Source organism: Dendrobates tinctorius, unplaced genomic scaffold, assembly GCF_039654945.1.
Source record: "Dendrobates tinctorius isolate UK_male_01 unplaced genomic scaffold, ASM3965494v1 ptg000127l, whole genome shotgun sequence".
In the NCBI taxonomy this organism is placed as follows: Eukaryota; Metazoa; Chordata; class Amphibia; order Anura; family Dendrobatidae; genus Dendrobates; species Dendrobates tinctorius.
Genome location: NW_027361795.1, coordinates 3,496,383 through 3,508,697, shown reverse-complemented (window position 1 = coordinate 3,508,697; position 12,315 = coordinate 3,496,383). Strand labels below are relative to the sequence as shown.

The following is a 12,315-nucleotide window of genomic DNA, read 5'->3' as shown; positions in this document are numbered from 1 at the left end:
CTGTTTCAAGCCCTATATCACCGAGTTTTTTAGAATTTTCTAAAAATTTTTTAAAAAATTGAATGAAAGGTTAATTTTTAGGGGTTTACCAATTTTGTGCTTTCTTGGTCTGATTTTGATTATTTTGGTCCCTACATTATTTCTGAGGTTTTTGTGTGAATAGTATCAGCTGTCCCTACCCCAGGCCTTGTAGCACAAAAGAAAATACGCAGCCACCCACCTACAGGCCACTATTTTTCCCAGAGTGCCATCCCCGGCTTACACCAGCACGTATCCCCTGACCAATGTAGTTACTGGGAAATTCCACTTAATGACCGACATGTGGACAAGTGCTTATAGCCAGTGATGCTACATTTCCCTGACAGCACGTTGGGTGAATATTGTGGAGGCTGGGGCCAAGTCTGACCCTCACACTGCACCTGTTCTACCGACAACGAGGATTGTGGGTCGCAGCTCCATCAGCGCTTCTTTCACTTCCAATACCAGTTCCTTCACCCCCTCCTCCATCTTTGAATTGTCATCTTGGAGCATGTTGGCCATGTCAGTGACAAGCTTGAAGCACTGCAGCACTGCCTCAGTGAAGCGGCAACAGGTTCTACTGAAACTAGTGTTTTTAGGTGGCAAACAGCATACCCTCGCGTTATAAGCATTTTGGCCAACACTGATTACTAGTTGTTCACTGTTCTCGATCCACACTACAAGGAAAATTTTGCATCTTTCCTTTCTGCAGCAGATAAGGCTAGTAAAATATTGGAATACCCTAGTCAAACAATAAATACAAAAATTCCTACCTGACAAAGCTGGCCGCAGAGGTCATAGATCCTTGGGCAACCAAGGAGGAGAGACAAGGGACACGCACACCAGGTCCAGCAGAGGCAGGGGGACACTATGAAAGGTCTGGAACAGTTCCATTAGACCCTCCCAGCGTCCAGGCCCTGATGCACATGGTAGTCTGACAAGGAGGGATAGATTTTTGAAGATGGTGAAAGAGTACCTGACCGACCATACAACTATTGGGTATTCAAGCTGGACACGTGGCATGATCTGTCCTTCTATACCTTGGAGGTGCTGGCCTGCCCTGCCGCTAGTGTTTTGTTAGAGCGGGTTTTTAGTGTCACCAGGGGCATAAATAATGATCAACTTATCATCCTTTCAACTGAAAATGCAGACAGGCTGACTCTTATCAAAATGAACAAGGCCTGTGTAATGGGGTGAAATATAAGAAGGACAAGAAAGGGTTGTAAATAAAGACGAATGTAAATAAAAATGGTATTGCTGAAAACATCATCTTGTCCCACAAAAAACAAGATGGTATACAGCTCTGTCAGTGGAAAAGTAAAAAAATGATATCTCTCAGAATAAAGTGATGCAAAAATATATATTTTTCCTATAAAATAGTTTTTATTGTGTAAAAGCGTCAAAACATTGCAAAAAATATCCTTATCAATTTTACTACACGCGGAACATCATTAAAAAAAAAAAATCCTGAATTGCTGGTTTTTGTTTGTTCTGTCTCCCAAAAATCAGAATAGAAAGCGACCAATACCAATTAAAACGTCAATTTGTCCGGCAAAAAAACAAGCCGTCACATGACTGTTAGCCGAAATATGTATAATTTATAGATAACTAAATATGGTGATGCAGAAGCTTGTTTTTCCAATAATAAGCATCTTTTAGTGTGTGACAGCAGCCAAACATAAAAACCCGATATAAATCTGGTATTACTGTAATCTCAGAAGCAGAATAAAGTTGCTTAATCACTTAAACGACACGAGGAACAGCATGAAAATAAATAAAACCAATTCTTCACCTGCTGTTAATTTGTTCATTCTGCCTCCCACAGATCTCTGTAAAGCTCGGTTCACATTTATTCTGCGCTCTACACTGAACGATTACATCGGGTATTCCGTGTAAATTTCTGAAATTCGTGATTCAGACGGAACCCCCGGCAGAAGATTACCTATAGTGAGGCAGATGGAGACACTGTGGCCTCAGGTTGTGCACTTCAGAAAAGAAGGACACCGCTGAACAGAGGCCAGATGGAGTCCAGAGTAACTCTGCTGCCTCATTATAGTGAGTGTCTCCCTCATGGGTTTCATCTGAATCACGCCACTCGAAGATTTAGATTGAAACCCTGATATACTGCAAGTGCTCAGCGTAGAGCGTAGGATATATGTGATCCCAAATGTTATGTAAAATATTCCTAACTAAAGCTTCAACTCAATCCACTAAAAAACCAAGTCCCCACTCAGATCTGTCATCTGTTAACAGAAGTATAGGGGCTTAAACATTACTGGTAGTACAAAGCCTCTGGAAAAGCGATATAGCTCCTTGCCCTCCAAAAGAAATTCAGCAAATTCTCCGCTCCCAAATCCAAATGCCCCCTCCCTTCTGAACCTCACAATGTACCTAAACCACATATAGAGTGCACATGTTTGGCATTTCTAAAGCGATGACAGCCCGTCTAATTTACGGTTGCATGTCTCCAGAAGCATGAGCTGGGCACCACAATGTACTGGGAATTACGATTTACTGGTGACTACAATTTACTGGGCATTACAATGGCAATTTGCAATTTTCACTCAGCAACATCCACTGCTGCTTGTTTCTGGAAAACACCCATAGAGTCAAAATCCTCACTACATCTGTAGATAAATTCCCAAAGGAGTGTCACTTGAAGGGGGATTTGGCTCTTGTAGCTCTGTATATGGAGTTTGCAAAGTGCTCTAGGAAAATCTGCACTCCAGGAGGCAAATAGCGCTCTGTCACTCCCAATTCTCGCAGTGTGGCTAAGCAGTACTGTATAGCCACATATAGGGTATTTCTACATTTAGCAGAAATTGTGGGACGAATTTTTGTGCATTTTTTACCCATTTCCCCAGTGGGAAAATGTAAAATCTGGGGTAAACAAAAAATAAAAATGTAGTTATTTTTTGCCCAATGATATAAAATTCTGTGACACACCTGTGGTGTCAAAGTAAGAAGATGGACTAGACCAGGGGTACCTCTCTTGTGCCCATTCCGGAACTGTCAGGGCTGTCACCATTGTTGCCCGGGGGAAAGCTTTCCGACCCGGACCGACCTTTGCACTGTTCAACAAGGGGTGTGTCTTTTATAAAAGGGGCTGTGCACGGGAACAGAGCAGGAGACGTGGCGGGAAAACAGTGTGCGCAGCAGGGGATGGTTGGTGCTCTATCCTTCGAGCAACATGACAGCGCAAACCCGCGCTATAGATCACTGACTGTCAAGGACAGTGACTGTGAGCAGAGACCTGATGTGCCTGCTGGCTCCTGCATCCAAAATGTGCCAGACGCTTAGGAACGTTTTTTGCTGCGCGCACGCCGCCTGAGACAGACAGTGTGACTTGCATAGAACTGTGTCCTACCTCATCCGTAGTGTTCTGCCAAGCTGAACTTCACTCGGGCAGCATCATAGACTATTTTTCACTCCACGACTCTGCAGCTTAGAAGCCGTAGGACTGATAATTTAAACCCTTCATGAATAGTTGCTTTATCTATTGCCCTTGCTACTTTAACCCGGCCTTATACTGGGCCTTTTCCTCCTGCCATATCCCTGTTTACCCATCACCTCCCGGCGTGGAGCAATCACTTTGTTAATAAATCTGTTAACTCTTGATCTGCCTCCTGTCCGTCACTGCTTCCCGCAACCTGCTCACATCAATATGATCACTGCACCCCTAGATGAATCTATTGAAAAGCGTAGTTTGTAAAATTGTGTCACTTATGGGGGTTTCTGCTGCTCTGGCAGCTCATGGGCTCCACCAATGTGACATGGCACCCTCAAACCAGTTCAGCAAAATCCGAACTCCAGTATGGCGCTACTTTCTTTCTGAGCTTTGCATTGACCACATATGAGGTATCTGTGTCCTTAGGAGAAATTGCACAGCACATTTTAGGCTCCATTTTCTGTGATATCCTTATGTAAATGAAAAAAAATTTGTGGGGAAAATATATATTTTTTCATTTTCACAGATCAACGTTGTAAAATTCTTTGAAGCACCTTTGGGTTCATTGTGCTCACCACACATCTAGATAAATTCTTTGAAATGTCTAGTTTCCAAAATGGGGTGAATTGTGGGGGTTTCCACTGTTTTTGAACATTAGGGGCTCTCCAAACTTGGCATTACACCCGCTGAACATTTATTAAAAAAAAGTCACTCTATCCTTTCTGAGCCCTGCGTGCACCCAAAGAGTAGTTTTCAAGCATATATTGGGTATCTGCATACTCGGGAGAAATTGCACAACAAATTGGTGCATTTTCTTCTGTTTTACCTTTTGAAAATAAAAAAAGTGGGGCTAAAAACATTTTTGTGGGAAAAATGTGATTTTTAATTTTCACGGCTTTAAGTTATAAACTACTGTGAATCTCACCGCACATCTAGATAAGTTACTTGAGGGGTCTAATTTCCAAAATGGGGTCACTTGTGAGGTGTTTCCGCTCTTTAGGCACATCAGTAACTCTCCAAACGCGACATGGCATCCGCTAATGATTCCAGGAAATTTTCCTTCAGATATTACTTATCGTTGTACTCAGAAGAAATTGCACAACAAATTGTATGATGCATTTTCTCCTGTTACCATTGAGAAAATAAAAATTTTGGGGTCTAAATTAACATGTTTGTGAAAAATTCAATGTTTATTTTTTCTTTCCACATTCCAATAATTCCTGTGACTCACATGAGGGGTTAATAGACTTATTGAATCTGGTTATGAGTACTCTGAGTGGTGCAGTTTTTAGAATGGTGTCACTTTTGGGTATTTTCTGTCATATAGGCCCCTCAAAGTCACTTCAAATGTAAGGTAGTCCCTAAGAAAAATGGTTTTGCAAATTTTGTTGTAAAAATGAGAAATCGCTGGCCAACTTTTAACTCTTATAACTTCCTAACAAAAAAAAAATTATGGTTCCAAAATTGTGCTGATGTAAAGTAGACATGTGGGAAATGTTATTTATTAACTATTTTGCATGACATAGCTCTCTGATTTAAGGGCATAAAAATTAATTTTGAAAATTGCAAAAGTTTTTTTTCCCAAGTTTCCTATATTTTCTCAAATAAAAACGTCATATCAAACAAATGTTACTACTATCATGAAGTACAATATGTCTTGGTAAAAACAATCTCAAAATAAGTGGGACCCATTGAAGCGTTCCAGAGTTATAACCACATAAAGTGACAATGGACAGAAGTGAAAAAATTGAACTCATCAGTGTAGTGAAATATGTACAGTATATGTATGGATGCATGACCAGCAGTAATGTAGCATCTGTTCTAGGCTGCAGATCTTCACAACGGTCATGACCTATGTTATCCTAAGAAAAAGACAGTCTTCCTTGTCTCAACCCCAGGGGGGCTTTCCGGAGAACAAACAGTGGAAACATTTCACACCTTCTGGTGCCTGTGAAGAGAGATGCCAAATGGCAACCTGACACTATCTATTTACTATGAGAAACAAAAGTTATACAATAGCATTCAGAGAAAAAATAATGTATTCATTGGTAGAGTCGGCCATGATCCAGTTACAGACCAGCAATTAGAATATTAACATGAGAGGCTGGTCTAGAAATCTGATCTCCAGGTTAAATCTATAAATTAGGTCTTTACACATAGAAACCTGTTCACAGACTAAGAGACAGCCAAGCTGGTGTGTCATTCCATATCGCCCCCCCAGGGAGCAGAAGCCAGACTACAAAGTTTAGACATTTCTGTAAGTTTTCTCCCTTTTATTTTTATAACTGTTTTGCATATTTGTATGTCACATTTTATTTCCATATTTTTATATCCTTTTATTGTAAGCACTATACCTTTTCTATTAAAGCTTAAAACTTTAATAAGTTTAAACCTTGTATGCTTTAAAGAATCCATAGCCTTAGAGTGTGTGACCCTGGTGATTGGCACATAGTAATATTATGTCCAGGACCCGTTTGTTCGGTGAGTGGTGGCAGCGTGTATGAAGTGGGGTGTGTGGTCTGTGTCAGGGTGTGATTTATGCTCCCACTGCAGCATAGAACAGAGGTTGAATGCTGGACTGAGAGAGAGGAGATAGATTAACCCTTGCATGTGCAACACCAAGTCACATGCTGAGAAGTGGGTATGTGGCAAATTGGTGGCAGAGTGGTGGGATAGAATTTATTTCTATTAGAGCATTAGTGCATGATGTAAGCAATTATTCCCTGTACTAAAGAATTGGTATCCTTGTGAGGAGTGCACCAGTTCTACAAGGTTCAACTCAGTGCTTACTTGGACATACAGTACTTGCAACAGTTTCCCTTTCCCGTTTTTCTTTTCTATCTTTTATTTGGCAAAGGTTGTTCATCGATATGGCAGTCCAGTACAAGAAGCAGAGCAAAGAGGCTCTGATCGACCTCTGTGAGCACAGAGGAAAGGAGACGGCTGACAAATCAAAGGAACTGCTGGTGCGCGCCATGGTCGAGCAGGACATTGAGCAAATACTGAAGCACCTGGCTAAAGAGAGAGTCCACCTCTGAGAGACCCAGCGATGCCAGCTCTTGCACCGGAGATACCTTCTGGAGGTGCCAGTAATGCCAGTGTTGAGGACCTATGGACTCTACTTTACAAATGGACTTACAACAGCTGGGAACAAGTGATCCCGATCTGCACCTGCAGCTTATTCTACAGTACCGACAGGCTGAGGGAGATGCTGCTGCTGCTGTTTCAGAACGCCGGGTCAGGGCTGAGAGAGAGGCTGCAGAACTCCAGGCTGAGAGAGAGGCTGCAGAATGCCAGAAGGAGAGAGATTTCAAGCTTCAGATGGCTCAAATAGAAAGGAGTAACATCCCGCAGTTGACCCCCTTCCAAGACATAAATCCAAGGAAACCACATCTGGAAAACTTCCCTCTGATGGAGAAGGATATGGACTTAGATACTTTCCTTCGGGGGGTTGAAACAACCTGCAGGCAATACCATCTTCCCAGTGAGCAGTGGGCGCAGTATCTAACCCACAGGGTTAAGAGGCAAAGCCCTGGAAGTTTTTGCTGGCCTCCCACCAGAGCTAGATGGGAACTATCAGTCCATAGAAGAGGCCCTGATCAGGAAATACAACCTAACCCCAGAAGTGTATCGGAGAAAGTTCCGGAATCTACAATGTGCATCAACTGACAGCTATGCGGATGTCGTGAGCACCTTGAGGACCACGTTCCACCAATGGATCAGGGGACTTTCTGATAACAGTTTTGAGGTCTTATCGGATCTTATGGTCAAGGATCAATTTCTTCAGATGTGCCCCATGGATGTACGACAATTTGTGTGTGATCGGGAGCCACAAACGGCCTGCAAAGATTGCTGACCGCTATGTGGCTAACAGGATGCCTGAGGTGCGAAAACCATCGGGATTCAGCTGGAAGGGGAGTAAGCCAAACAGGGACCCTTCTCCCTCTGCCGGCCAATCATCAGTGCTGTCAGAGCCCACCTCCTATGGGGTCCCGGGGAATAGACATTCTTTAGGCGATGACCAACGATGCTTCTCCTGCAACAAAGTGGGACATATCAGCGCAGTCTGCCCTGATAGGGAGAAATGCCCAACTACAATCACAAAGCCATCTGGGCAGTCCTCTTTGTGGCCGGCTCTGATGCAAGGACAAATGAGAACTGTCAATCTGTCACTGTTGGCAATAAAGTCCCTGTTGGTCTCAGAGACAATGGGGCAGAGGGCCTCTGGTGCGCCCAGTAATGGTAAACCCTGCCAATATCATATCAGGAAAGACTATGTCTATAACCGGGATTGGAGGTGTCAGTGGATCGCCCGCCAGGGCAGTGGGGATATTTGGTACTGGGCCGGTATTCAAAGGGGATGTGTCACGGCAGCCATGACCCGGTCCATGGCCCTGGGCATCCAATTAAAGGGATATTTACAAGGGAATAATTTTGTCCCAGGGCAGTTGGTATGTAGATGTTAGAGGTAGTGATGATAGATGTAGCAGAGTTGGGTAGGTGATGCAGGAATAATTAGAGGACACAGCTGGGTGCAGTTCCCTTTACCTTTTACTGAGCTGTGCAGGTACAGTCCGGTTCTCAGGTTACAGATGGTTCTGGAGTCGGTCAGCCTGTAAGCAATTTGGGAGTCACCTTATTCAGGTGGGTTGTGAGGCCTCTTTTCTAGTGCTATTCTCGGAGGTACTTGCTGCTGTAAACTCTCTTCAAGCTCCTCTCTCTGTATGCCAATTAGGTAGAACTCCACTCGCATGACAGGCAACTATAGCCTGCTTCAGGGATCGCTCCTATCTGGCATATCCGGCTCACACGTGCTGCGGTGTCATGGAGTATCAGTTGGGGACAGAGGATCTATGGTCTTCTGTCCTCCGGATTCTGCTGCTGGGGCTTTAGTACCCACACTGCCTTGGGCTGCAGGGCCCGGGCTCTGGCGGTTAAGCCTGGGGCTGAGCTCAGCTATAGCTCCTGTCTCCCAGCTCCTCTCCACATGCCCTGTCTCAACCCTGTTCAGGCACTAACTCTCACTAACTTCCTCCTCCTGACCAGAGAAAGCAGCTCCCCTGAAGTCAGGTTTAGAGCTCCCTCTGCTGGCCTGGAGCGGGAACTGTGTTGTATGCTGGAACTACCTGGTAAGGAGATTCCTTCTTTGCTTCAAGTCATGACATCACTCCCCCTGGAGGGAGGCAAGGCCATTGTGGCAACCAAACTCCTGGGGTGCCACATAAGCCCTACCGTTTCCATGGCCCATGTATACCTGGACTGGGGAGCAGGGAAAGGACTGAGAGAGGTAGGAGTAACCGAGGCTATTCCCACCAATGTGTTACTAGGCACAGACTTGGGGAGAATGGTGTCCCACTATGTCCCTCCCTTGCAAGTAAATGCTACAGAGAAGGTGGAAGCAAGTTACCCACCTGAGATCCCATGTGAGGAGGGAAAATGTACCAATGCACAGGAATGTACATATGTGGCAGCTGTGACCCGAAGTCAGGCTGTGGCTCAGACAAAACCCCAGAGGTTAGAGGATGAGTCTCAAATAAAACTGCCTGAACTGGAGGACCATACTGTGGCCCGGAAGCCTCCTCACATGGCAGACCCACCAAGGTCTCTAATAACCGACACTGAAGACTCAGTTTCAGACCAGAGACAGGCATTCACGCTAGGCCAGGGGCTGCAGACTGACATTCAGAGTTTCCAGGAGGCCCTGCGGACAGATGGCAGTCTAGAGAAGCTCAGATGTCTTGCAGACCAACCCCCTGCTGCTTCTGACAAAGGAAGAATATACTGGATCCAGGGCAGACTGTATAAAGAAACCCTCCCCAATGATATTACAGAACCTTGGGACTGTAAAAAGCGGCTGGTCTTTCCTTATCTATTTAGGGAGCAATTATTGAGAATTGCTCATGAAATTCCTCTGGCTGGACACCTTGAAGTACAAAAGACTAATGCTCACCTGACACATACCTTTTATTGGCCCAAGATGGGGACAGATATTGCCAATTACTGTCGATCCTGCATAGTTTGTCAGAAAAGTCTGGGAATATACAGAAAGCCTCATTGATACCACTGCCAGTTATCAATGAGTCTTTCCAGCGAGTGGCTGTGGATATCATAGGGCCACTTGCAATAGCCAGCAGCTCTGGCAAAAAGTTCATCCTCACAGTGGTGCACTATGCTACATGTTATCTGTAAGCTGTGGCACTGTCCTCCATCCAAGCAGACAAAGTGGTGGATGCTTTACTGACTGTTTTCTCTCATGTGGGTTTCCCCAGGGAAATATTAACCAAGAAGGGAACCCAATTAATGTCCAATCTGATGGAAAACCTCTGCAAAAAAATAAAAGTACAGCATTTTGTGTCCAGTGCCTATCATCCCCAAACAAATGGACTCTGCGAGCATTTTAACGGAATATTAAAACAAATGTTCAAAATGTTGGTGGAGACTGAAGGAAGAGACTGGGAGCGGTACTTCCCTCATATGTTGTTTGCATACAGAGAGGTACCCCAGGCGTCTACAGGATTCTCCCCCTTTGAACTGGTTTACGGGAGGCGGGACAGGGGGCCATTTGATTAAGGACTGTTGGGAGGGTGACCCCAAAACGAAGGGTGTCTCGGTCGCTGAATATATACTGCGACTCAGAGAAAGAATGCAAAAACTGAGCAGCCTGGCCCATGAGAATGAGACCCAGGCCCAAATCAACCAGAAGGTCTGGTACAACCGTAATGCCAGATTGAGGGCCTATGAGGAGGGACAGAAGGTTTGGGTGTTGGTCCCTATGTTACAGAATAAATTACAGGCCCCATGGGAGGGGCCATACACTGTACACCAATGGCTATATGATGTTAATTAGGTGGTGACCCTAGATGAACATGCAAAGCATCAGAAGGTATTCCATGTAAATATGTTGAAGGCTCATCATGACAGGGAGCCCTGTGTCTTACCTGTCTGTAGCCTGACTGAAGCTGGGGAGGCTGATCTGTTGCTAGAGGTGAGGGCTGGGACTCAGTATATGGAGTCCCTGGAGTCAGCAGTGTTTAACCCTGAACTACCCCACAGTCAGAGGTCGGAGATGATGGGGGTGTTCAGCGAGTTCACAGAAGTCTTCACAGGAAAGCCTGGGAGGATTCACTTAGCAACTCACTATGTGGACACTGGTACCAATCCCCCTGTAAGCCAGTCTGCATACCGGGTGTCAGCAGAGGAGAAGGCACACATGAGGGAACAGATATAGGAGATGCTAAACCTCAAGGTAATAGAAAAATCCCAGAATGCCTGGGCCTCGCCGGTGGTTCTTGTCCCGAAAAATGACCATACTACCCGGTTCTGTGTAGACTATAGGAAATTAAATCTACTTACTACATACCGAGGATAGAAGAGCTGTTAGAGCAGCTAGCTAAAGCATCGCACCTCACGATCATGGACTTAAGTAGGGTATATTGGCAGATACCCCTGACCAAATAAGCTCAGGAAAGGTCTGCTTTAATAACACCATTCGGGCTGTTTGAGATTCTGGTAATGCCATTGGGTATGAAAAATGCCCCTGCCACCTTCCAGAGGTTGGTTAATCACTTATTGGAAGGATTTGATGGTTTTGCCGTTACTTATCTCGATGACATAGCCATTTTTAGTATTTCTTGGAGGAACACTTTGTACATACTGCTCAGGTGTTGCAAAGGCTTAAAGCTGCAGGTCTTACTGTTAAGTCGGGGAAGAGTCAGGTAGCCATGTGTGGGAGGACTGCTAAAATCTGAGCCAGGGAAGGTAGAAGCCATTACAGCCTGGCCCACCCCACAAACCAAAAAGCAGGTACTGTCCTTCGTGGGTATGGCTGGCTATTATAGGAGGTTTGTACCAAACTATGGTGCTCTGGCCAAGCTGTTAACTGATCTGACCAGGAGGAAGCTTCCCCAAATTGATTTCTGGACTCCTCAGTGTGAGGAATCATTTTCTGCCCTAAAGTCAGCATTGGTTAGTTCACCTGTCCTTCAGGCCCCAGATTTCACTCACAGGTTTCTAGTGCAGACAGATGCCAGCACCTATGGGCTAGGTGCGGTTCTCAGCCAGGTGAACCAGCAAGATGAGGAGCACCCAATTCTCTGCCTAAGCAGGAAAATTCTACCCAAAGAAGTGGCTTATGCTACCATTGAAAAGGAATGTTTAGCAATTGTGTGGGCCCTGCAGAAACTGCAACCATACCTCTATGGGCACAACTTCACCATGATAACAGAACAATTCATAACCCATTGAGTTGGCTCAACAGAGTAGTTGGGGACAACAGGAAATTGCTTAGATGGAGCCTCCTGATATTACAGCAATATCATTTTACAATTCAACATAAAAAAGGAATCGATCACGGCAATGCTGATGGCTTATCTCGCCAAGGTGGGGCGGAACCAGATACACACTCGAGAGCTGACCTGTAAATCAACCCCCATGCACGTTCATAAGGAGGGAGGTGTAGTGAAATATGTATATGTTTGGATGCATGACCAGCAGTAACCTAGCATCTGTTCTAGGCTGCAGCTCTTCACAAAGGTCATGACCTATGTTATCCTGAGAAAAAGATCCTGAGAAAAACACAGTCTTCCTGGTCTCAACCCCAGGGGGGGCTTTCCTGAGAACACAGAAAATGGAAACATTTCACACCTTCTGGTACCTGTGAAGAGAGATGCCAAAAGGTAGCCTGACACTATCTATTTACTATGAGAAAGAAAAGTTATACAACAGCATTCAAAGAAAAAATAATGTATTCATTGGTAGAGTCGCCATGATCCAGTCACAGACCAGCAGGGCACACAAATCAGCACTATTAACAGACGAACCTATTTATCTGAAGTATTGCGGTATGCAGT

At 44.8% G+C, this 12,315-nt stretch overlaps 1 protein-coding gene and 1 pseudogene across 1 annotated transcript in view; both read left to right on the top strand.

Moving 5' to 3' along the window:
- Positions 1–12,315, top strand: part of KCNC4 (potassium voltage-gated channel subfamily C member 4) — a 125,456-nt gene that overhangs the window by 54,009 nt on the left and 59,132 nt on the right. The gene's annotated exons all lie outside the window — the stretch shown is intronic.
- LOC141047463 (uncharacterized) lies at positions 6,578–10,694 on the top strand (annotated as a pseudogene).